This window comes from Vicugna pacos, chromosome 6, assembly GCF_048564905.1.
Source record: "Vicugna pacos chromosome 6, VicPac4, whole genome shotgun sequence".
NCBI lineage: Eukaryota > Metazoa > Chordata > Mammalia > Artiodactyla > Camelidae > Vicugna > Vicugna pacos.
The window spans coordinates 60,004,616-60,029,890 of record NC_132992.1 but is presented as its reverse complement, the minus strand read 5'-3'; the positions used below and the strand labels follow the sequence as shown (position 1 = coordinate 60,029,890).

The window sequence follows — 25,275 nt, the reverse complement described above, 5'->3', positions numbered from 1 at the left end:
TTTACATTTGTTTATTTCTCCCTCTTTGCTTTCTTCTTTTCCTTTTAGAACCTTTTGGATTAATTTGCCTAAAGCTCTCCTATAATTATGCCATCTCTGGCTTCCTATTGGCTTCTCGACTCTGTGGCTCACCTTTACCTGAGTCCAAATCCTTATCCTCTTCCAACCCAGCTTCCACCCAATTTTTCACCCACTGCTCCCTGTCACACCCCTTTAGATCTGGATATCCTGGACTCCTTGCCTTTCCTCAATAAGGATTTTAACTTTCTTACCCCTACTCCTTTATTCATATAATTTTCTCTGTCAGGGATGTCATCCCTCCTGTTTTCATCAGTTTTTCCTAATAGCAACAGATTGTAACACATCCATAGATGAGAACAAGAGAGTAAAACCTCTGGAAACCATGACTTATGAAGTAAAGTTCTAAGAACAGACAAACATAGGTGTGTTTCTTCCTGGGAGGTTACTTAATGTCTCTAAACCTCAGAGTCTTCATCTATACAGTGGGGAAAACAGTAGAACCCATCTCACAGGAATGTTGGAATGATTAAATGGGATGGTGCATGTAAAGTACTTGGCAGCATGCTTGGAACATAGTGGAGGCAGTGAATGCTATGTAAATGTTACCTGATGTGGGGAGAATAATTCCATCCCGTCAAAATGTCCACGTCCTAATCCAAGCAAACTGTGAATGTTACATGGCAAAAGGGGGGACTGTGCAGATGTGATTAATAAAGACTTTGAGAGGGGGAGACTATCCTGTATTGCTCAGGTGGCCTAGTGTAATCAAAGGGTCTTTAAAAGAGGGAGTTAGCCACTATATATGAAAATAGATTAAAGAAACTCAGATTTCTTCTGTATAGCACAGGGAACTATTCAATATCTTATAATAACCTTTAAAAAGAATGTGAAGACAATTATATGTATGTATATGCATGACTGGGACATTGTGCTGTACACCAGAAATTGACTCATTGTAACTGACTATACTTCAGTAAAAAAAAAGAGGAGTTAGGGGAGTCAGAGGCAGACGAGATGTGATTACAGAAGCAGAGGTCAGAGTGATAGGATAAAGGAATGGAGGCAAAGAAATGATTCTCCCCTAGAGCCTCCAGAAGGAACACAATCTTGATGACTCCTTGATTTTAGTCCATTGAGACCCATGTTATAATAAATTCGCATTGTTTTAAGCTTGTGGTAATTTGTTACTGCATTAATAGGAAACAAATACAAAGCTATAATTAACTTTCCCATTATCATTATTATTATTTCCCATTAAACCTGGGAAAAAAGCCCTAGGACACGATCCAGTCCTAACGCAATTAATGAATTTTCTTATGGAAAAGTGATTCTAGGTAGTGGTGGGCAGGGTGCAGAAGCAAGGTTAATGGTTGGAAGTTACAAGGACATTTTGAGCCAATTAAAAAAGAAAACTTCCTGAGGGATAATAAAAATAAATTGCTAATATGTTGGAATAGTTCAAGCAGCCACAGGAAGACCTCTATTGAATTAGTTGTACATGCATTCTGCAAAAGTTTGCATTAAATTTCAGTCTTTGAGCTTAGCTTTCATGCCTTCCCTTTCAGTGTGTTTTCCATTATCGTGCCAACAAAAGTAACCACTCATGCACATTCAGTCTGCTTTATTCCCATTATTTTTGGTTGTCCCACTCTAATGGTATTCATCACATATGACCTGTAGCAAATATCTAGCTTCCCAGACTGTTAAGTTCCAGGGCAGTGTCTCACACACTTAGTAACTCACACATAGCCTATTTATAATTTCTTGAACTCACCAAAAATATGTTGAAGGAAGGATTAAATTCATCACAGTTCAAGTGTGTAATATATTCAAATTACCATTCATCTTCCTTTGAGTTGGTTCATGGGATTGGAGACTATTTTTGTAATTATTTCCATGTTGATTCAGATTTTAATTTTGATGAAGTTATGAAATCCAGGGTTATGTGGGCAATTCCTGTTGAAAGGAATGCCTATTTCTCTGCCTCACCCTGGACTTAGAAAATCATTTGTGTTATTTTAAAGCCCTACGTTTTGGGCTTCCTGTTCCTGAATGCTTCCCATTTATCTTCTGTGTGATTTGCACACAGGGCTTTTGAAATCCATGTGGTCTCCTGAAAACCTGAATTCTATTTCTGATCACTGCCACCCTGAAACCCAGGCCAGAGGGAACCCTGATCTGTATATTGCTCTTAAGGGAGCTCTGTTTATTACAAACAGTGAGACAAACTTTTTTCTTTCCATTTTGTAAAAATTTTTTCCCAAGTTCAGAAACCAATGGAGCAAATGAGAGGACTGCTTGAGCTTTGTGCTCAGGCAAGGATGCAGAGGTAAGAGCAAGAGTCTGAGAGAGGGAAGGAGAAAATGAAAACCTCTGTCCTGGACACAAGAGAGTTCTCCAGGTAGCTGCACTCCTGCCCTGTGTTCTGCTCAGACAGTGTGGCTTTGGGAGGCACCTGGAAATGCTGAGTCTGGAACGTGAAGCCTGGAGGAGTCACTGTGAGCCCACTCTGAGTTCAGGGAGACCTGACTTCTACCTAGCCGCTGCGTTTTCATGCCCTCTTTCAGGCTTGTGAGGCTTCCCAGAAAGGGCAGCTCGTTGGCCTCTAGCTCTCAGGGCTGGGAGAGAATGTGGGCTAGAAAGAAGCACAGCTTGATTTACTGCTTTTGTGTGTTAGTTCTGAACTGTGAGCCTCCATTCGCACTCTTGCCCCAGGCTCAGCAAGTATTAGGCGAAGACCTGCTCCTGACTCTACCGGTTTCTAAACTTTTTTTTTCTGGCCTTAAGCAAATAATTTTATTTATAGAAATTGAGATATTTTTATATAGAGAAGACCCCAGAAGGGGTTTTTGTCTATAATTGACCACTAAACAATGCAGCAGGTGAGGGGAGCCAATCCTCTGGGTGGTTGAATTTATAATTCATATAATTTATAAGGGGGTTCCTCTGAATCCTGGATTTCTCCATATCCATGGTTCCTCAGCAGTGGATTCAACCAACCTCTGATCCATCTGATATTGTAGTATTTACTATTGAAAAAAATCCACCTTTAAGTAGACCCTGGTAGTTCAAATCTGTGTTGCTCAGGGGTCAACTCTAGTTTATTCACTATTGTATCTTTTACCTATGATGGTGCCTGGTACAGAGTAGACTATGCTCAATAAATGTTTGTTGAAGAAATGAATAACATTATTTTTTCTTTTTAAAAAATAATTTTGTTGAAGTATAATTGGAATATAATAAACTGTACATGTATAAAGGTATAATGAGTTTGACATATGTATGGACCTGTGTAACCATCACCACAATTGGAGTAATGAACATTCCCACACCCAAAAAGTTTCCTGGGGCCCCTTTGTAATCCATCGCTTCTACTCCCACACCTCTTCTTGTTACTATACTATTTTGTATTCCCTAGAATTTTATATAAATGCAATTGTACAGAATGTACTTTTCTGGAGTCTATCTTACTTCACTCAGGGTAATTATAAAATTCATCCATATGTTGTGTGTATCAATATTTCACTCCTTTTTGTTGCTGAGTCCATGTATGGATGTACAATTTGTTTATCAATTTACCTTTTGATAACCACTTGAATTGTTTCCAGCTTTTGGCTACTAAAAATAAAGCTGTTGTGAACATTATGAGCAAGTCTTCATATAGACATAAGTTTTCATTTCTCTTAGGTAAATACCTGAGAGTAGACTGTCTGAATCATAAGTTGGTAGAGTTTTAAGTTTGTAATAAACTGATTAACTGTTTTTGCAAAGTGATTGTACTATTTTGCATTCCCACCACCCATATACAAGACTTCCAGTTCTTCCACATCCCCAGCAACACTTGGTAGTGTCAGTCTTAAATTTTGGCCATTCTAATAGGTATGTAAGGTATCTCATTGTGCTTTAAACTTGAATTTCCCTAATGATTTATGATGCTGAACATCTTTTCTGTGCTTATTTGCCATCCTTATATCTTATTTGATGAAGTGTTTGTTCAAATCTTTGCTCATGGTATTATTAGATTTTTCATTATTATTAAGTTTTGAGTGTACTTTATATATTCTGCACACAATTCCTTTATCTGATGTGATTTGCTTCTTTCAGTCTGTGCCTTTCTTTTCATTCTCTTAACAGTCTTTCTGAAGAGCAGAGGTACTTATTTTTAATCAACTCTAATTTACTAATTTTTTGTTTTATGGAACACTGTCCTTTATAGATTTTTGTGTTGCAGCTAGACATCTTTGTTTAACCCAAGGTGACAAAGGTGTTCTTCTGTGTTTTCTTCTGGAAATTTTATAGTTTCAGGTTTTACATATAAATTTGTGATTGATTTTGAGTTAGTTTTTGTATATGGCTAAAGTATGAAGACCCTCCCCCTTTTCTGAATGTGAATATCCAATTTTTCTGGCACCATTTATTGAAAAACTCTCATTTCTCCACTGAACTGCCCCTTATTGGAAGCAAGCTGTTCATATATGTGTGGAGTCTATGTCTGGACTCTCTATTCTATTCCACTGATCTATCAGTCTATGGTTAAGCCAATACTACACTCTCTTGATTATTGTACTTCTACAATGCTTTGAAATTCTGTGGTATTTGTCCTCCAACTTAGTTCTTAATAAAATGATTTCTAAATCAAAGGAAAATCTGAAGTATTAGAAGAACCTTGCAGTGTTTCAGAACTAGCATTTGCTTTGGGGATAAACATGTCTACATGACCTTTTTAAATTGTCTGTGCTCTGAATAAATGGAAGTTGCCATATTATTTACCAGCATGCGTGTCGTCTAAAACTAATGTATAAATCATGTCATTAACCTTTTCACGATTATTTAATGTATTCCTATAATTAAATTTTTTATATTACAATTTTGAATATCTGTTCATCACCGTGAGACAGTCAATATTTATTATAGTCTTTTTCTTTTTTTCTGTTTCCCCTTAGATTTATATCTCCCATATGAATTGATGTGGATATAAATGTCTCATTTTCAGATAAATCTCTGAGTTATGAGCCATTTCTCTAGGTTTGTAGACTCTGCTTCTTGGGAAATATTTGTTCAAGCTTCAGTTTGGTAGTTACCCAGATGTGTCTTATCATTTATTTTCCTCCTGAGGCCCTTTGTCATGTTCTCCTTCAGACATGCTCTGTGTACCTCAGTTGTGAAGACACTTCGTGATGTGTGATCTTTTTAGAGTACAGTCCTCATTTGTTCTGTATAGTTCTTTTCTTGACTCCTTCTGCTTAAGGGGAGAGGGGGGGAAAAGTAAGGAAGTGGGTTCAGTGACCATTTATGGGCTCAGAATTCATAGATAAATAAGAAGAAATAAGATAAATAAATTGTCTGTACTTTATTACAGATAACTATAAATAGTTACATTATTCATAATTAAAGAACAAATATTTTTACCTTTATAAACCTATCAATCTTTTTATATTTATAAAAATATAAATTTAATTATATTTATAGGTAAATATAAGGACCCTTTTCAGATCCTTGTAACCCTAACTTCAGGTTGTAATTTTTCTTTTTCTGGTCTTCAGGTGCTTGGCATGTACCACGACTCTCACCAGACCGTGGTCTGGAGTTTTAGTCACATTCACCAGGGCATTCAGAGATCATCAGTGTGAACACTGGGGAAATGTTACCTCTAAAGACCTTGACTAGTAGGAGCATCTTCTGGGCCCCAGAGGGTGAGAGGTGAATAAGGCAGAGTGCTGGCTAGGTTGAGGCAATGTGGCCCTACTTTCAAGTGTAGGGGAAGAGGACTGGATTTTTTTTTCTAATGTCAAGAGGCTAGCAAGGTAATAATTTAACACTTTTTCTTAGATTTATAACCCACACTTTTATCTTTAAACCCATACTCATTGGGAAACTGATCTAAAACATACTTGTATCTTTTTTTGTGATTTGGTCCAGGACACAGAACTGAGAGTTCTCAGGGTTGCTTCTGTGTCTTCCATTTTGATTAATAATAGTAATAATGATAATAATAGATAGTAGTTATTTAGCCCTTACTACAGGCCAGGCCCTGTTTTAAGGGCCTTGTATATATTAATTCCTTTATTCACTATAACCATGCTGTGAGCTAGGTCCTTTACTATCCTCATTTTACAGAAAATTGAGGCACAGAGAAGCTAAGCACTTGCTGAGGTCACACTGCTGGGGACAGAGTTGTTATTCAAACACAGGTGATCTGGCCCTGAATTAGGAAGGGGCTCAGAGATGATCCTCTGATTTTAAAGACAAAGAAAGGAGACTGGAAGAGAGTAAGTGATTTGCTTGGAGGCACACAATCTCTAGCAGGTAGAGCTGAGGCTTATTCTCAGGCACCTGTCTCCCTGTCCTGGGTTCTTTCCCATGATGCTGGCCCTGCTACCTGACTGTAGTCACTGTGCCCTGGGCTTATCGCTGCCTGAGCCAGAGGAATCCCTCAGCTTCCTTGACTTTAAAGCAGGTCCTAGCATTGCCGACTCCGTGGATGAGAGGGTTGGGCTGGTCTCACTGCTGCTTGCTGTTTGATCATTTCCTTACAGTGTGCACTTGCCGAGTCAGCATGAAACATCATTAATGTTGGCACTGAAGATGTTGAGCCACTTTAAAATTCAGACTCAGATCTGGTGTGACTGGGCTTGCTTTCCAGCCAGCATTACCACATTGATCCAGCTTCTCTCTAAAGCTTTCAGGAAGGCATCATAACAGCAGTGTTACGATGTTATAACACACAGAGGGCTTCACACTTGCTCGTCCTGCCGCTGACCAGTTTGGGTGGCTGTATTCCCGTTAAAATCATTTCAGAATTTATTCTGTTGTTATAAGAAAATTGCACTCAGGGCTGAACACATGCCAAAAATACCTGTGAGTATTTTTCATAGAAAACGCTTCAAAAACCAAAGCCCGATGACTGTTTGTGTCTTGCTACAGTAATGCCACTTGCCAAGTGCTTCTGGTTTTCCTCTGGTGACATCCCTGTCCCCTAGAAGTTGGGTATGTCTGTGTGATTTGCTCTGGGCAATGGAACCCGAAAAGAAGTGTGGTGTGCCTCTTCAGAGTGCAAGTTGTAAGAGCCAGGCTTGCTTCATGTTTTGTTTCTCTTGCTTCCTGGAGGCACAGAGGTGGAGCCTCCCTCAGCCTGTTGGTGGGTGAGGACCGCAGAGCACAGCCAACCTGCCTGAACAAGTAGCATGAGCAAGAAATGGAATGTTCTGAACCTCCTCGCTCACCTGTCTCTTTGTTTATTTGTTCTTTTCATATTGCAGCAACTTCAGATTTACAGGAAGTTGCAAAAATAGTACCAAGAAGTTCCTCCTACCCTTCACCCAGTTTCCCCCAATGGTTCTATCTCTCATAACCGTAAAGTGCAGCTCTAAGTCACTGAGGTTTTGGGGTTAATTCAGCATTACCTGTTCTGTCTTCACTGATGGAGATTATTCTTTCTTTCTTTTTTAAAATGCATACTTGACTGTAAAGATATAAAACTATTCCAAACTTGCATCACATTTTGACGGCCTCTCTTTTACCAAATAGAATGTTTTTCCCTGTGTTGTCGTCACTCATGTATGTTTTTATTCTCCTTCTGCCAGATCACAAGCTCCCTAAGAGAGCACGTGTGATTTATCTTTGAATCCCTCCCAAGACAGTACTGTGTGTATAGAAGCCACTTTAAAATGTTTGTTAGTGAATGAATGGCGGATTGCTATGCAGGTGCTAGCCTCTTGAGTAGAAAAGATGGGAAATAACAAGCTCATTTGGGCACCTAAAAAGGGCTAAATATCCTAAACTTCATCATTATCCAGCTGCTTCAACACAGAGGTATGAGATCAACCAGAGATACAGTGAAAGCCTGAGAGGCTGAAAAATTTAATATTTGGTGGGAGCGGGGCAGGCAGAGATAAGGCACTTAGCTATACAGCTTTACTCCGTTAGGCATAGGATTCCACCTTGTACCTTTTATAGGCCACTTTGGTTCCTTATTGCTTATAGATTTTCAAGGCCTTAGAAAATTTGGTTGTAAGCATATGTCTCTTTAGAGTCAAGATTCTCATACTGAAATCATAATACTTCACCCTCCTCTACTGTTAGATTTTTGTAACCATTTACCTGGGCTGTGGGGGTGAAAAATCCCCTGTCAGTTGCAGTCAGCAGTGCATTTATCCCTGTGATGTAGCAGCAAGCAGCGGGGCCAGGTGTTTCAGGATGAGGACGCTTGTGTAGCTGCATCTGTAGTAAGCCATTACCTGAGACCAAAACTGGGAGATAATTAGACCACTGGCATCTGGTTTTAAGATGGTTTGCAGTTACTCTGCTGCTGGTATGTAAATAGATGTTCTGCAGCCTCCCCTCCAGGCCACATAATACCCGCTCATCCTCACCAATCTCTTCCTTCAGACCTCTGTCATCTTCCTTCCGTGCTCCCATCCAGTGCCCTCTACAATCCTCTTAAGGTGGGCTTTGTCCAGTCCAGAAATGAGCACAGCACTCCAGGGAAAGTCAGACTAGTCAGAACGCAATCTCTGCCTTCTGTTTAGGTATTACAGCCAGTGTGTCTCTCTCTTTCTCTCTCTCTCTCTCTTCCTCCCACCCCCCTCTCCCCTAAACATATACTTAACCCAATACTGAGAGAATAATTGGATCTTGGGGTAGACTTAATCATATTTGTTTAATTATTTACCTCTCCTTTTAGAATAAAAACCAAGGACAAATATTTGAAGGTCTTCAGGAAATGATGGCAAAGATACACAAAATGTCTGTGTCCAGAGAAATGATTCTGAATTATAATTAAATATGTAAGATTGCATTTGCCAAGCTACAATCCAATGTGAGGCAAAGTAAAAAAAAAAAAAAGAAAGAAAAGGAAACAAGTCTCCCCTGAACTCATTTCCTGGGAGATAAATAGGGTGGTAACTTATTTTGGTCCTACATGGCTCATTAGGCATGGAAGTATCCTGTTCGTTTGCTTGCACGGGAGAATTTAAGTTATATACCACAGATAAGTGGAAACAAACCGTACATAGGCTGCAGCTTCTGAAGGTTATGTCTTACAGAAATATCTGAAATCAAAAGACTTATCTCAAAGGCAAATATATGCAGAAGGAAAGTACAGGGAAGTCTGAGTACGGGCGAGTAAAGTAGAACGCTGCTTGGCCTCAGACGGGGCTATTACGGGTCACTCGGCTAGGCTGACCCGAGACTTTTGTTGAAAGCAAGGTAGGAACCGGTTTGAGAAGGCCGAGTGTATCATTTCTGCAGGGTAGGCAGGGACCAAGAATCCCCGTGGGACAAGGCTGCCTGATTTACTCTCAGTTGCAGCTGAGTAGTCCTTGGAGCTGATGTAAAGAGTTATGAAGCCCATTGTTCTCTCAGTAATGTTTCCATGACTAGTTGCTAGGATGAGGTATGCACAGAGAGTGGGCTGATGAGTGACTGGGTGGGCAAGATCAAATGGTCTGCCCAGGTTGCTATGACAGCCAACAGGAGGGCAGGTCCAGGGAGAAGATGAACTCAAGTCATGCAAAGAAGGAAACTGCAGTCAGAACCACACATGTGCATGTCCTTGTTGGCTGTAGACCCATTTAGTGTCCCCCAAACCCTCACTGGGCTGGATGCTTCTTATCAACCAGACACCAGCTGGAACACTACTTCCTCAGAGGGACCTTCCCTGACCACCAGCTCTAAATATCATGTACCACCCCCATCACTCCCTATCAGTCAAGTCTGTTTTATTTTCTTCTTTGGAATCATCACTAGCTGATTTTGTGTTTTTCTTATTTGTATATTGTCATTTGAATGTAATAACCATGAAATCAGGGGTCTGTCTGTCCTTCCTCCATGGTATCCTCAGGGCCTGGTATAGACCCCAACATAGAGTAGGGGTTCAAGAAACATTTGTTATACCAAAGACTGTGAGCTGCTTGTGGGGAAATCTTGTATTTTATTCATCTCTGAATTTTGAATTTCTGACTTAGAGACATTTATTCAGCAAGTGTGGGCCACTGTAAAGCAGAGAATTTCTCCCTGTGAGTTTTGTCTTGTCACTTGTCACCAGGATCCATTAGCCAATGCAAAGTCTGGAAGGAACTCAGGGGTTTCTAATGAGTGACTCAGAATTATGGTTATATGGCCAGACTGGTATTGGAAACATGGCAGTCTGAATATGGAGGTGAAAAAGACACATCTTGCTAGAATACAGAGCAGTAATTACTGACAGTTATGAAATGCTTACTGTGTGCCAGCCACTGTGCTGAACACTTTATGTACACTGTCATTTAATCCCATAACCATATAAAGAGGGAAGTTCTATTGTTATGCCCATTTTACAGATGAGAAAGCTGAGGCACAGAGAGTTTAAGTAACTTGCCAAAAATCACCTAGTTGTTCAGTGGTATGTTTAGTGGTGGAGCCAATATTCAAATGTACATTGTAGGACTGTGTTGAGAAACAACCGAGATTATTAGTTGAAAGTGTTCAGTTTGTGCTCATAAGTGTGTGTCTCTCCTTTCCCTCCACCTTCTCTCCTCTCTTTTTGTTAGTGCTTTTCTTATCTCCTGATACTGTGGTTTAACGCTTTTTCATCAACTTCTCTTTTTTATTTTGTTTAGTAGGGAAATGTAAGTATACTATGATGTGTTTAATAGTGCAGAACAGGCAGGTGCAAATAGAAAAACCAGTGCTAAATAATGAAATGTGTGAACTAGGATACTGGTAATGGGTACCATAACTGCTGGGTGCTTAATTCCACCCGGTCTGGAATGAGTGGCATGTGAAGTGTTACAGGCTTCTGGTCTGAATTCACTTGCTAAGTAGCATTGTGACACTGGGCATGCCATTTAGCCTCTGCAGACCTCTGTTTTACCTTTTCTGTAGAATTGAGGGTAAGATGGGGCACTGAGGCAGGAAAACTCTAAAATTCTTTGTAGCTCTAAGAGCACATGATAACCTTGTTCCACGGCCTGTTGTGCTTTGTGTGCACTCATGCTTTGATGAGCGCTCACTGGCTGGCCTCAGAGCAGCAGTGCTGCTGCAGCGCAGAAGGCCCAGATGCGACAAGGCTGTATTCTTCTCACACTGTGCGCTGCAGAGCAGGCAGCTCCCACTCAGGCTGACACAGCTTTGGGAAAGCAGAAAACACATTTTAACTATTTTATTATTATTTTACAGCAGCTCGCTGTGAGTTAGAGCATTTTTCTGGATACTCCAGGCTTTTGATAGGGAAAGTGAGGAAGAGAACAAGGACAATGCCTAAAATGTATTCGGGCAAGCAAGGGTCGTAGATCAGGTAGCCGGAGGTCAAGTTTAAGAGGGTTAACTAACATTCTCAGCAGGGCATGGGGGAGCAATTTTCTTCCCAGGGAACATTTGTCAATGTCTGGAGACATATTTGATCAACATGACTCAGGGGTGCTTTGGCATCTAGTGGACAGAGACCAGGGACGTTGCCAAACATTCTATAATACATAGGACGGCCCTTCACAACACAGTATTATCTGGCCCAAAATGTCAGTGGTGCTGAGGTTAAGAAACCCTAAACTGAAGCAGGAGAGCAGACAAAGCGTCACCAAAATCTGAGATCAAAGACCAGGAACCAGGCACGCAAACGGAACAACAGCAGGACAGGCAGCCCAAGGTAGGAAACCACAAAGCTTTGGGAACCCAGTTTAGGATTAGGATTTGGGCCAGACATCTGGAAATAGCCCAGGCCACCAGCAGAATGAAACTTCTAATGTGCCATCTGCTTTCTGAAACAGAAGCCTCTTTTAATTTTTCAAGGGGCTTCCAGATGCTGACTTCTTGTTTGGGGTCAAATCTGGCATAAAAAAAATAGGCATGCTTCTAGCATCTGCTCCTCACTACAGCTGTTTGAGATAGGCATGGTCAGTATCATTATTCTCATCTCTGTTTTACTACTCTCTGAGGCTGAGAGGGGTCAAGTGACTGCCACACATTACACAGTAACTGAGTGACAGAGTCTTTACTTCGAGTCTTGCACTTGTTTAACTGAGGAGGGTGGGGGGTCAAAGTCGGACCACGTGGCTGGAGCAGAGGAGGCAGAAGGTTAGGCTGTAGGTAGCTCTCCAAAGCCCTTCCCTATCAAAGCTGAAAGACAGGAAGCAAGTGGTCATAGAAAGAGTGCATGGTATGCTTAGGGCACATAGGAGTTTGGGAGAGTTTTGTCACCTTTTCTTGAATAAGTCTTAATGAAATCAGAAATTTTAGACATTATGACAATTCTAACAATTGTAGTCTTGAAGTTGAGGATCTAGACTTCTCAGTTGGTGAATAAAAAACTAAAAAATTAAATGCAGTACAGTGGCTTTTTCAGCTAGTTGCTTGCCAAAACTTTTGGTTGCTGCAGTTCCTAAGAGTATATTTTGAAAAAAATCAGCTACTCAGATTAAAGGGAAGGACTTCAGTAAGGGGACAGTCACCACATCTTCCCTCAGGGGTTGCCTGGCGATGGAAGCAAGGGGAGGATTTCTTGAACAACAAATTTCTAAGTCACCACAAATACAAATATCTGCACAATAAATGCTCTACAGCATCTTACTTTTCTCAAATTCAGATTTTGGGCAATCTTAGGAAATGACTATGAACCAAGGAGTGAACTCTCTACTCCCACTCCCACCCCCATAAATTTAAACCATCAAAATAAGGTGTCATAGAATCCAGAAAGCAAAGCTGCAATAGTAGAAGTCTGTGGACCCTCCCTCAAAATGTATTTTATAAAGACTTCTATACAAAAAGAACAAGCAAGATTAAGATACTAAAGAAAATGGTAGGATGGGAGAAATTACTTTCAATCTTTTTGCCAGGTTGATGTTTATTACCTAAAACATAATATGAGTACTTACAAATCTAAAAGAGCTAAACTGATAATGGATAAATAAACATAATAGTTGTCATCTGTTGAATGTTTGCTACATCCCAGATACTGGGTTTGGCATTTTAAGAACATTATTTCATTTGGTTCTTAAACAACTCTGCAGAAATGAGTATTGTTATTATGACCGTTAAGCATATGAGGAACATTAAGCATAGGGAAGGTAAATACTCTGTTCAAAATGACATGAAAGAAAAAACCCAGTAAATCAATTTTGAAAACTGTTTAACATCACAGTAAAGAGACAAGATTTAGGCATTAGTTTGTATCTATTCAACTAGCAAAAATGGAGAAGAAGAGGGTAGGATGGGATAGACTGGGAGTTCAAAATTTGTAGATGCTGACAGGCATATGTAGAATAGATAAACAAGATTATATTGTGTAGCACAGGGAAATATATACAAGATCATGTGGTAGCTCACAGCAAAAAAGAATGTGACCATGAATATATGTATGTTCATGTATAGCTGAAAAATTGTGCTCTACACTGGAAATTGACACAATATTGTAAACTGACTATAACTCAATTAAAAAAGTAAAAGAAAAAAACTATGCACAAACATACAGTATTGAAAAAAAAAATTGAGAAGATGTTGAAGTGTGCTGCTGACAACGCTGTGGGTACTTAGGTAAACTCCAGCATCGTGCATTGCAAGATCCTAGTCTAGCTGGATGTTCCAGGAGGCATGGAAATACTTATGCTATTAAACCAGCACTCCCAGCCTTTAGAAATTTTCTTACAGAAAAACAAATCAAAGAGAGAATAAATGTGTAGATAGACAGATGTTTTAGTGTGTTAGCAATTGCCCATTAATAAGGAAGTGGTTAAGGGCATTGTGGCATATTTATTAAGAAGGTTGCATGACTGTCTTTACAAACAAGAAACATAAGGATTGCCTTCTTCAGGACACCCTCATTGTCAGGCTCATGAAATGTATGACTATTTTGACATAGTCAAAAGAAGAGTATAGGGCAACCTGGGGATTTTTTGAGAAACTGATCCAGTTACATCTTTTTTTCTGCCTTTAAAAAACACCCAATTCCCTGTCACCACCCACCCACCCCAAAGCATCATCTTGGCCAGGTCACCCTGCATATAGCCTTATGACGTTTTTTATTTTTCTTTCATGGCTCTTAGCACCATTTGCAATTATATTTTCATTTTCCTTACTACCAGTTTGTTACTATCTTTTTAAGTAGACATTAACTAGAGGTCCCATGAGAACAGGGACTATCACTCTTGTGCTTGGCTGGGTACCTGTCACTTATAGGCACTTAGTAGCAATTTTCGGAGTAAGTGAGTGCATATACATTAGGACTTGAGCTCTGTGTTTGACCATTGCCTTCAAAACAGAAATATTTGTTATGATGCCCTCTCCTGTTTTTTAGTAAGTTCACAAGTACAGTTTATCATGCTGAGATCTGCCTTTAAAACACACATGAAACAACCCTTATTAGTACTGAGTAGTTTATAGTTTAATCTTTCACAATATTATTATTGTACTACTTCTCTTCCCCCTCCACCAGATTTTAATTTTACCCTGGATTTTGGTTGCAACCTAGTTTGAGTCTTCCATCTCAAAACTGATTTCTATGTGTAATAAATATTTATATTAGCCCCTACTCTGTGTCAGGCACTATGTGGGATGCTGGAGGTACAAAGCTAAATTTGATTCCATTCTGATTTCCTAGGAGTACCTTGGGGATAGGGGACGGCAGACGACGAGCTGCATTACCACGTGGTCTAAGAGAAATGGACAAGATGCTAGTGGAGATGGGTGGGGGTGGGTAGCCGCTTCCCATGGAATGGCTGTTGTGTTCTTTACAAGAAGTCTGAATTACCATTAATTAATCATTTGAGTACCTGTTGGATGTGCTTGTGTGGTTATGTGTGTGTTTGCACCTCTTAGTCTCTAACATTATGCATGTAGCATTAAAGATAATCAAAAAGAAATAGGGACAAGGATCCTACATCAAGCATCAGGGAGAAATTGTGCTTCTCTGTGTTAGGGGAGGTTGGATAAAATAAGTGATGTGGGGATTAATCAGGGAAGTACACGGAGGCACTTCTTATCTCTTGTCTAAGAACAGGTGGTACAAGGTGCACAGTGGTGGGGAGAAGGGGCACTGCTAGCAGAAGTAGTGCTCTGAGGAAAGGCATGAAGGTCGGGTTGGTAAAGACACAGAAAGTGTAGAGCAGATTACCTGAGTGGTTGGAGAAGGATGCAGATAGACAAAGGGCCCTGTGGTGGTGGGGAGAGGGGGACGGGGGGAAAGTCTTCCAGGCCTAGGAATCAGTATTAAGGAAAAGAGGAAGAAAGAAGAGAGGTAGATGTGAAATTGAACAGGCTGACCACAGGAAGGGGCTGGGAAGGGAGTAGTGTGAAATGATGGAAGGGCTGAACGATGGAGAACTGGACAAGAAAAGAGAGCCACCATGGAGCACCTTTGTGTTTCCATGAGGACACAGAGAAGGTAGGTGTCCATAGATACCTTCTGCAGAAGTGCCAGCCCAGTAAGCACTGGCCGATGGAACAGGAGAGGTGAAGGTGGTGTAGATTACCATCTAAGAATCTTGGTGTGAAGAGAATGAGGTAGAGGGACCTTGGCAACTGCAGTGGTACGTAGGGTTCAGGAGGGGATTTTTGAAGGCAGGAGAGAGATTTTAGTGCCAGAGGTCGAGGGGATGAGCAACGCAGTGCCATCTCCAAGGAAGCGGCAGAGAGGGCTCCTGAGGGCTGAGGGGAGATTTGTTCTCTGTAGTGGGGGGCCCAAACACTCTTCTTTAGTTCTCCCGGAGCTGTCACCCTCAGAAGGTAAAATCAAGAGAGAAAATTCTATTTCTCTTTCAAGTTGTGGAATGGAGCTATACACAGTGCAGTGTGCAGCAGGGTAAAGAATAAACATTATTAGGAAGAGAGAAGAGAGTCAGTGCCTGCAACAGTGAACTTAAAGAAAAAAGCTAAGAAGAAATCATTTTTCAGAGTAAATATGAGCTGTCTTGCTCTAAGTGGTTGAATCTCTGCAGTAATTTATTACATTCCCTGTTTGGAGTAAATGAATAATGCACAAGGCTTTTGAGTCTTGAGCAAGATAAAACAGTCTGGACACACTATTGCGAGAGATACATAATCTTGGCTTTAAATGTTACCATTTTTGCTGTTCTAGCAAAGTAGCAGAGTCTAACTATTGCAGAACAAAAATTTCAAAAATACCCTATCTGAGAAAATCAAGCAAAAGACAAATCTGAGTAACTTTTCCTTATCAGCATAAAATTATCCCCGAGATAACTTGGCTGCCATTCTAAACTGTGGGCATTCTATATTTATTTTTTGTTAGGGTTGCCTGTCATTGACCTAAAAATCATTAAGTTTTCTTGACATGGGTGAATGAATGAGACCATACATAGGATAAGCTTTAGCATTTCCAATCAGAGTTTTCCCAGAGAATATTTTGAACTTGGCACCAGTTTGGCTTGCTAAAGCCATAGGTGCTCTGATGTACTATTGTTGCAAAAATGAGTTAATGGTTTAAAAACTATGAGATGGAGTGGAACTTGTAAGAGTTCATTTAGCTAGTCCTTTCCATAGACTTTTCTCTGCATTGAGCTGATGACTATTTCCAGAGGAAGTGCTGGCTTTATGTCTTGAGAGCCTGTGCTTGCAGATGTAGAGCGGGCCCCAGGCTGCTGTGTGGTGAGGACCCGGTGGCACACCTGCCCTGGCCCCACTCTAGGACAAGGCTTACCTTGGCCCCTCACTGTCAATCCACTATGCGGTCAGCTGGCAAACAGGACTTCTGCTCAGTTCTCTACAGTAGCTCTTATTGACCAACTTTGAGCCTCTGGCTCTGTTGTCTGTCCTGATGTATATGCAATACAGTACCCAGGTGACCTTCCTGAATTTTTTACCCCCTTGGGTGCCTAGTTCTGGGTTGTCTGTCAAGGCCTTTGGCTAATGTGCATGTTTTGTCTTTTCCCTTCACCTTTCCCTCATTTTCCTGCCTGGAATGTGGGCATGATGTCTAAGGGTGCAGCAGCCATCTTGTGTGCGTGAGGAAGAGACCGTATGTTACACAAGGCCTTATGGAAAGATAGGAGTCTGGGATTTTCATGAGTCCCAGTCTGAGATTGCCCTATACCTAGGCTTCTTTTACTTAAGAAAATTATACCCTCTAAAGTAGGATTTCTCATGACTTGTAGTTGAGTGCATTCTCAGCTACCTCATTGTCCCACCAGCTCTAGCAGTGATCTTCAAACACCTTGTTTTCTTTTCAAACACTTTTTGATCATGACGTCTATCAGAAAAATTTTGAACTTGTATTTATATATATTAACTTGTATTTTTTTTTATTTATAAGCTATCTGTATGTACTGATATATTAGACACAGAAAAGGGATACATTAAAGACAAAAAACATTTTAAAATAATATTTTATGCTTTTTATTAATAATACAAAATGTTTTGTTTATTCGTAATACTGAGCAACATGACTGTGATTTAATATGCTTTCAATATGTTTGAAAATCTAAGCCTAACACTTTCTGATGGAATGATCTGAAGATCTGTCTTCAAGATTAGTTTAGCTCTGTACTTGGTTTTATTGGCTGTCAAGTCTGACAAAGATACCTTACAAAGACACATATTTTCAGAATGAATAAGTAGATCATTAGTTGAACTTACTACACCTAGATACTCATTTTTCAATCCCATCCCTCTATAATGCAAGGGTTTTTTTTAATTAAATTTGGCCAGTAAACCTTAATCTTCCATGATGACTTTCCCTGCAGACTAATTGGAAATGATGTTCTTTGTATTTTTAACAGTTGGTTTCGAAATCACTGACAGAAACTCCTCATTTGGAAGATGTTTAGATGGATTGGAAAATTCGGTTTCAAATTTAATATGTGCAAGTATGAGAGTTTCTATATATGACACATCATCATTTTCAACAAAAAATCACCTAATAATGGAATCATTGCCAATTATTCATTTTCAAAATGCTCCCTTCAGAGCTTATCTCTCTTGAAAAACCATTATTTTCCCTTGTGGTTAAAATGACACCTTTGTGATGAAGTGAAAGTACATGTGTCTATTTAGTGCCATAATACAGAAGGCATTTGCCATATGAGGAGAGGTCAGCAAATTTAGGTTACTTGACTTTTTTTGTGAAGTAAAAATGGATAACTCAACTCAAAGTTCAATAATTCTTTTATTTTCTTTTCAACAAGATAACCTACAAACCTTGATGCAATGTAAAAAATTTTCTTGGTCACTGTCCATCTGCAATGCTGTGCAAGTTACTGAAAGATTTTGCTGTATTTCATTGTGTTGTTTTTGTAGTTTTAAGTAGTCAGTTCTGCTGTAAAGCTTATTTGGTAATGTGAGTTCATTCCAGTGCAACTGATATATTAGGGAATGCTTTGAGCATAACACAAATTTTGTGTTTGCTTATGCACAATTTCATCCACAAGAAATACTGTATGAACCTGGATGAATGCAGACAACAGCTGAATTGAGACCACCCCCCTACATATGCACACCCAAACATCTACCAGCTGCCCCAGTTTAGCACATTGTTGTCAGTTATACTTGTTCACATCTGGTGTTACAACTTTGCATCCAATTTCAGATAACCCTCCTTTACCACTTCACAATAACCCACAAACTGCAACACATATTTCTACAAACCTTCAGGCTTTTTTCAAGAGACAGTGCCAAACCTATTATATATTTATGTATGTCTTAGCCATTTAACACTTGTAAAAGTGTCTCTGTTTTTATTAAATCTTTATCTATTTTTTAAAAAGTCTGGCACTGGCAAAATGTTTAAGTGTTGTGCTCTTACTCCATTTATTCCATAAGCCCTGTGGTGTTTTTTTGTTTTTTGTTTTTTATTTGCTTGTTTGTTTGTTTTTGCAATTTTGCATGATGTGGTGCTGTGATTTTTAGGAATGCATGTTATGTTAGAGAATAACAGACTGTACATAGATGACCTCCAGTAGCTGTTCATGCAGTCCTGGCTTTAACTTCTTTGTAGCAATGATTGGCTTGAAAATGACTCAGGAATGGATTTCATAGGGAGATGCTATCACTGCTGCAACCTTCCTTTTCTCTTTCCCAACAAAAGAAGTATTTATAGCCGTTCTGATTTAATTGGTCTGGGAAGGGACCTGACTGCGAGCATTTTAAAAAATGTACCCAGTTAATTCTAATGTGCAGTTTGGGTTAAGAATCACTGCTTTAGACATGACTGAAAGTAACTCTTTGTGTATTTTATCCTTAAAACAGTTACTAGCAAATACCACCAGCTGAGGCGTGTTGAAACCCCAGTACTTTCACTCAACTGTGCAACAAACCTCCCACAATGTATAATTTATACTAATATACGTCTCTTCAAATATGGAGCAACATTTTTAATGCATCTTCCAACAACATTTTCCAGGTTGAGGTGCATATATAACATTAAGCAGCACTGAAAAAACTGTAACGGTTGCCTCCATGTTTAGGTTGCTCATTTTTTAAATGTCTTGAGAATTCTGGTGATTTGTCATCGACATTAGCTAATATTTCAGAATTATCAGGCACTTCAATGAGGTTCATCTTTACCAATGGTGGATATAGATCCATATTTCAATTAACAAGGAAACGAATTCTTGTGGTCAGATCTGATTAAATTGTCATTGATTTTAGCTTGTAATGTGGCTGATGAAGAGATGGACTAGAAATGTCAGCCCATTTTCAGGTCATTTGTTTGTATTTGCCTCATTAAGGTTATTGTCAATCTGTGATTTCTTTGTTGGAATCTTTTTAAGCCAGTTGTCCATGTTGTAAGGATTTAAAATGAGGTGAGATAATCTGCACATATTCTTAACTGAGTACTCATGGACTGTCATGTTACAACATACGAAAGCCCACAAGTGATTGAGGAGCTTAGCACTCTTTTTTGGGGAATCCCCATATTCTGTGTGACACAGGGTCATCAAAAATACAAATCAAGTGTCATTCCATATACTAGATATTAATCAAGTTAAATTATGTCTTTAATAAAATTCATGTATTTATATATTCCAGTATATTTTTCCAGTGCCACAATGGGCTGCCTTGTGTGCCTCTCTTGGGAGACCACTGAGTACAATTAAAATTTAGGCTCCTGTGGAGAGATGTGAGGGTCTCTATCTTCTGGCCTCTACCTCCCATTCCAGCTGTAGTCTGGGTCAGTCCCAGGTTCACACTCGATGCTCCAGCAACAGTGAATCACTCATTTCTCTGCATGCACCATATTTTGCTGCCTTGTCTTTGCTTATGCTTGTCCTCGTCTTCACCTGGCTGATTCCTAGGACTACGTGAAGATTCTACTTCAGGTGTGATCACCTCCCAGAAACCCTTCCTGACTGTCTCTCCCCCCTGATTTTGCAGTGTACCCGTGACACCTGGAGCATAGTACACAGTATTTTAGAAAATTTTTGTCGTTGTTACTTCTCCCAGAGAACACAAGCTTCATGTACACAGTATTTTAGAAAATTTTTGTCGTTGTTACTTCTCCCAGAGAACACAAGCTCCTTGATGTGAGGAACTGAAAGTTAAGAACTGTGAGGGGCTGGAGACTTTAGCCTGCTTGTAGGCTAACAAGTTAGCCTGCCACAGGTTCATGGAGGCTGTCAGAGCCGTGGGGAATCCGGGGTCAGGGACAGAGGACTTTTTTCCTCACAGTACTGCAGGCAGCAAGCACTTCATGTTTGCATCAGTTCCCCTGTCCCCAGTTCCCACCGGGGGCAGTGCGCATCAGCCCAGGTAGATGCCTGGATGCCGTACAGACCATAGGTTTGTGTCACAGCCCAGTAATTGTGCGCTAAGGAAATCCTCCAGTCTTCTATGGAACCTGTCCCATTTTTGCTCTCTCGAGGGCGATAGCACATCCTGGATGGGAAACACATCTGCCCCTGCCTGGGAGGGAGATGCTCCTTATCTTCCAAGGCTGTTTGCTGTACAAACATTCTTGAAAGGATTGTTAACAGAACGTCAATACTGCATCGTAAGACATGAGGAAATATGAAGAACCCCATGGAGAAGTGTCTCCCAACATTAATCTTTCTTTCTCTGGCAGCTAACACAGGGCTGGGAACATCATGGGTACTCAGTAAATATTTGTTGAAGTATGAGTGAAGGCAGCTGGAAAATTTTTAAAAAATCTTTGAGAGGGAATGAATTTCTAATTCAGGTTTCCCTTCAAAATCCTTTGACAGAGACCACTCTCTTTCAATATTAAAAAAAAAGCATGAAAATCAGCCTGATATGCTCTTACTACATTCTTAGGGGCATATGGGGGGCTCTGCTGTGCCCTCTGCACTTAGCCAGTCCTCGGCCTTAGTCTAGCTGCTCTGTGGCGTGGGTCCAAGGTAGGGAGATCTTCACAGGAAAACTTCTCGCCAAACTGCCAGGCAGCCATAAAACTCTGTTCTTTCCTGTCCACTAGATGTGCTAAAGCTAAGTCCTGACTACTGATGCTCACAACAAGGAAAGACAATTAGCAAATTCATTAATTAGGTTCCTGTTTACCCTTGTACCCCAACTAAGCCATTAATTTGCTTAATTATGGTCTTTTGCTTTGGCTCAGTGATATCAGTATAAGAAAGTATTTGCCAAATCTGACTCCCTGGTGTAAAATATTGGGAAATTCCAACATGCTTTATAGAGATGAAAACACGCTTGTATTTATTAGAAGTAAGAATCAGTTAATAAAGAACTTTAGGATATATTGAAGGAGCGGGGCTCAGAAGCTTCAGATAAAAACTTTATTCTTCCCTCCTTACCCCTTTCCAGACTGCTTTGTGGGATTGGCTCTTCTTTTTTTTTTTTTTTTTGGATGAATTCTAGAGTGATTCCATAACTTGTGTGGTCACTGGGAAAACAAAATGTCAGCTCCAGGGTAAAAGTGGGACTGGAGAGAGGAAGGGCCAGGAAAGATTTCATTTGAAGGGCACTGATGTGAAAGCCTGTTGACTTCCTCTGAGTGTGGCAGGTGATTAAAGCTTTTATGGGGTGAGGATTCTTTGTAGATCCCTGAAGATCTGTCAACCACAGTTCCTTTGCATCTCTAGTGGACTTTCACATCCTCAGGGCCAATTCTTGCTTCATTTTGCCAAAGTCTCCTAGCGGTTCTAGGCTGACCTCTGGGGCTGAATCCAGGACAACCTGGGTCACCTTTCCTTTGGCCACAGACGATAGAATACATTTACTTCCCAAACTTAGCTCTGCACTTTGCAGCCACGTGCCTCCTCACTGATCACCAGGCCACAGTGCTTCAGGCAGTAGAACAGGTACCAACCTTGGATATATTCTCCTGGAAGACCCTCTCATTTGACTGAAAATCACACCTTCATTGGAATACTCTCTCAGCCTCTCCAATTTTAATACTTTTATCATGTTGAATGAATTACGAAGTTGGTTTTCCCTTTCATTTGGAATATGGGAGTACTAGCCACCTATTTTGTTCTCAGCCTTTTGGGGCCTCAGCCAAATCTAAGATAAATAATCTCATTAAAAAAATTAGTTTTAAAAGGTAAAATATAAAAATGCATTGCAGGTTATGTTAATTTAATTTTTTCTGCTGGTTATAGTCAGACTTTTAAAAAATAAAATTAATATCTCCACAGATCAACTTAAAGGAGAGAGATATATGGTAATGAGAAGAGAAAGAAACATAATTTTATGGGTTATGATTTATAATTCTATTAAATCAAACATATAAAATTATTTATGTCTGCCATTCGTATCACCCATAGCAGACATCCTCTGATCTCAATTTTATGAAAGATTCTCAAATAGGACTGAATTCAATCAACGAAATGAAAAGCCTTATGCATTCTTTGTTTTGTGCTGTTTCCTTTCTGGATCTTCTTTGATATCATTTGAGAAAGTACCTGATAATGTAGAATTCATAATATCTCCTTTAATTTTAAAAATCTGGAAGTATCAACTTGGAAACCTAACTGATAAAGAATAAAGCCTTTCATGGAAGAAACTTTTTGGACAATATTTTTAGGACAAACTTTTGTTTTTGTCATAGTCAAGGTTTATGACAAAGCCTGTGACACTGTGTAAGCCTTCTAAGAAAACACTCAGTTATGGGTGTGGTTAGTTTGAACATCAGTGTTTGGTTCTAAGCTGTTATGTGGTCCTAAGATTTCATCCTTTGCTATAAATCAGGGCCTTGTGGGGAGGCAGGTGGGCAGCCATGGTTAAGTCCCAATTAGACTGTTTAAGGAGAGACCTGGTCACACACAGCTGGGTTCTTAGGCGCTCCATGCTGGGAACCTCCCTCTCTTCTCCTACCCTGCGTAAGCCTGTGAGCCCATGTGCCAGAAACTATTTTGGAATTTTGAGATAGAGTAGTGAAGAAAGAGAAGTCCTTGCTGTTATGGAGTTTACTTGCTAATGGGGGTGGGGTAGTACATTAAACAGTGTCAGAGTGTGTTAGTATCAAAAAGAAAAATGACCAGAATAGGGAGATAGATAGCAGGACTTGGGGGTGCTGTTTCAGATGGGGTGGTCAAGGAAGCCCTCCTTGTGGAAAGTAACTTTGAATAGATGACACTACACATGAAGAGAATATAACATAATCTGAAGATAGATTGTGATAATATATCTTAAATATAGATATATAAGTATATCTAATATCTATATTTAGACATTAGGGAAAATCCCACTATTTTCAGTTCTTCTCATACTTTTCTAATGAATGTCTCAGTAATTCATGGGTAACACGTGAAAAAAGTATCCCATGATCAAATATATTTGGATTAGACAGTGTTTAGCAAACTCTGGAGGCCCATTAACATGCTATTCTATCTTATGCAGCATTTCCCAGGTGTGTTTGCATATGGAAACACCTCACAACTCACTTGTGTTCCAAGGAAAGTAATTTGGGAAATAACGTCTGGATGTAGCATGTCATGGGCAAATGAAGGTTTTGGAACAACTGGTAAAGTTACTAATGTTGAATGAAATCTGCAAAAAAAAAAAAAAAAAACCACTTTTTCTCCTTGGTTCTATTCATTTACTAATAAAAGATAAGGTCAGGAAAAGTTAGAGGACTGATTAATTAAAACCTTGATAAACAGAATTGTGACTTTTTCAGAGGCAGGGGTTAGAACACTGCTAGTCAAAATGTGGACCATGGTCTAGCAACATTAGCATCTCTTGGGAGACTGTTTGAAATACCGAATTTTGGGCTAAGCCAAAGACCTTCTGAATTGTAATCTGCATGGTGCTAGACAAATAGTGGCCCTAGTCCACAGGAGAATGGAATATGACTTTCTGCATGTCATTTTACATCAGGGCACATGATTTAAATCTATCTGAATTTAAATCTGTCTGAATCTGAGCTGTTAGAGCATCTGAGTTTGCATTTGCTTCAGTGACTGTTAGACAATGCGATCCAAATTCTGGTTGTTAATACACACTCTTTACGTTTAATGTTTATATGTAATTTCAAATAAAACAAGCATTTAGAGTTCAATAATGCATTTAGAATTTATACATTTAGCACTTAAGATTTCCTTTAGTTGCCATTTCCAATATCCAAGCAGCCACAGCAAAGAAGGAGGCTTCTAAATTGTCCAAGAATTTCATCCCTGGGGAAGATTTATAGGTTTTGCCCTCACAGCATCTGACCATAATCTAAACCAAAATCTCGCTGCCAATATGGCAACTAATTTCAATCCTTTTAAAACAAATCTTTTTTCTTTATCTAGAATGATGTCACCATCTTGCTAAGATAGATCACTTTTACAAAGAGGAGAAATAGAATTGGGAATTTACAGGTGACATTTAATTCTCTCAGCTTTCACTGCTTAAAAAAAGAACCTACACAGCAGCCCACCATCCCCTTGGTGAAACTGATCAAGATAACATGTCATTTACTCTGGGATAAACACACAGGCCGGGCAGAAAATAGCTGTCTATCTAAGTGAAATCACGAGCACAGGATGCCTGTATTCTCATCTGTCTAAAAACAGCCGGAGAGAGGACACCTGTAATCAGAGTCCCCCAGAGCTGTGATTCTGGCAGTGCACCTGCTGCCTGTGGAAGGGAGAGGGAGAGTCGGTTCTGTACAAGTCACTGGGCTGTGCATGACTTGCCTCTGCTCTCAAGGACTTTCCATGGAGTAAATCACTTTACGAGCTCATAATTCAATCCATAGGTGAAAAGTTTCTAGATCTTTCAGTAAGTTTTCATCCTCCAGGAAGAGAATGTGTATCTCAGGGAATGAATGGCCTATTTCCCTCAAAGGCCAGGTCTCCACAGTCAAAGCAAAGAATTAGGGCAACTATCCAGATAAATCAGGCCACCCAAATCTACTCTGGCCTGAAACAT

General features: G+C 39.8%; 1 protein-coding gene and 2 long non-coding RNA genes across 5 annotated transcripts in view; 2 read left to right on the top strand and 1 right to left on the bottom strand.

Moving 5' to 3' along the window:
* Positions 1 to 25,275, top strand: part of RTN1 (reticulon 1) — a 208,203-nt gene that overhangs the window by 28,653 nt on the left and 154,275 nt on the right. The gene's annotated exons all lie outside the window — the stretch shown is intronic.
* LOC140696947 (uncharacterized) overlaps positions 1 to 25,275 on the top strand; it is a 74,659-nt gene that overhangs the window by 28,095 nt on the left and 21,289 nt on the right. The gene's annotated exons all lie outside the window — the stretch shown is intronic.
* Positions 4,906 to 9,335, bottom strand: LOC140697135 (uncharacterized). Of its 2 annotated transcripts, none has more exons than XR_012073968.1 (3): positions 8,693 to 9,335; positions 8,122 to 8,270; positions 4,906 to 5,263 (listed from the first exon to the last, which is right to left on the bottom strand). It is a non-coding gene; the product is annotated as an uncharacterized lncRNA (long non-coding RNA). The 2 variants fall into 2 exon arrangements; XR_012073967.1 differs by having other exon boundaries at positions 4,906 to 5,260.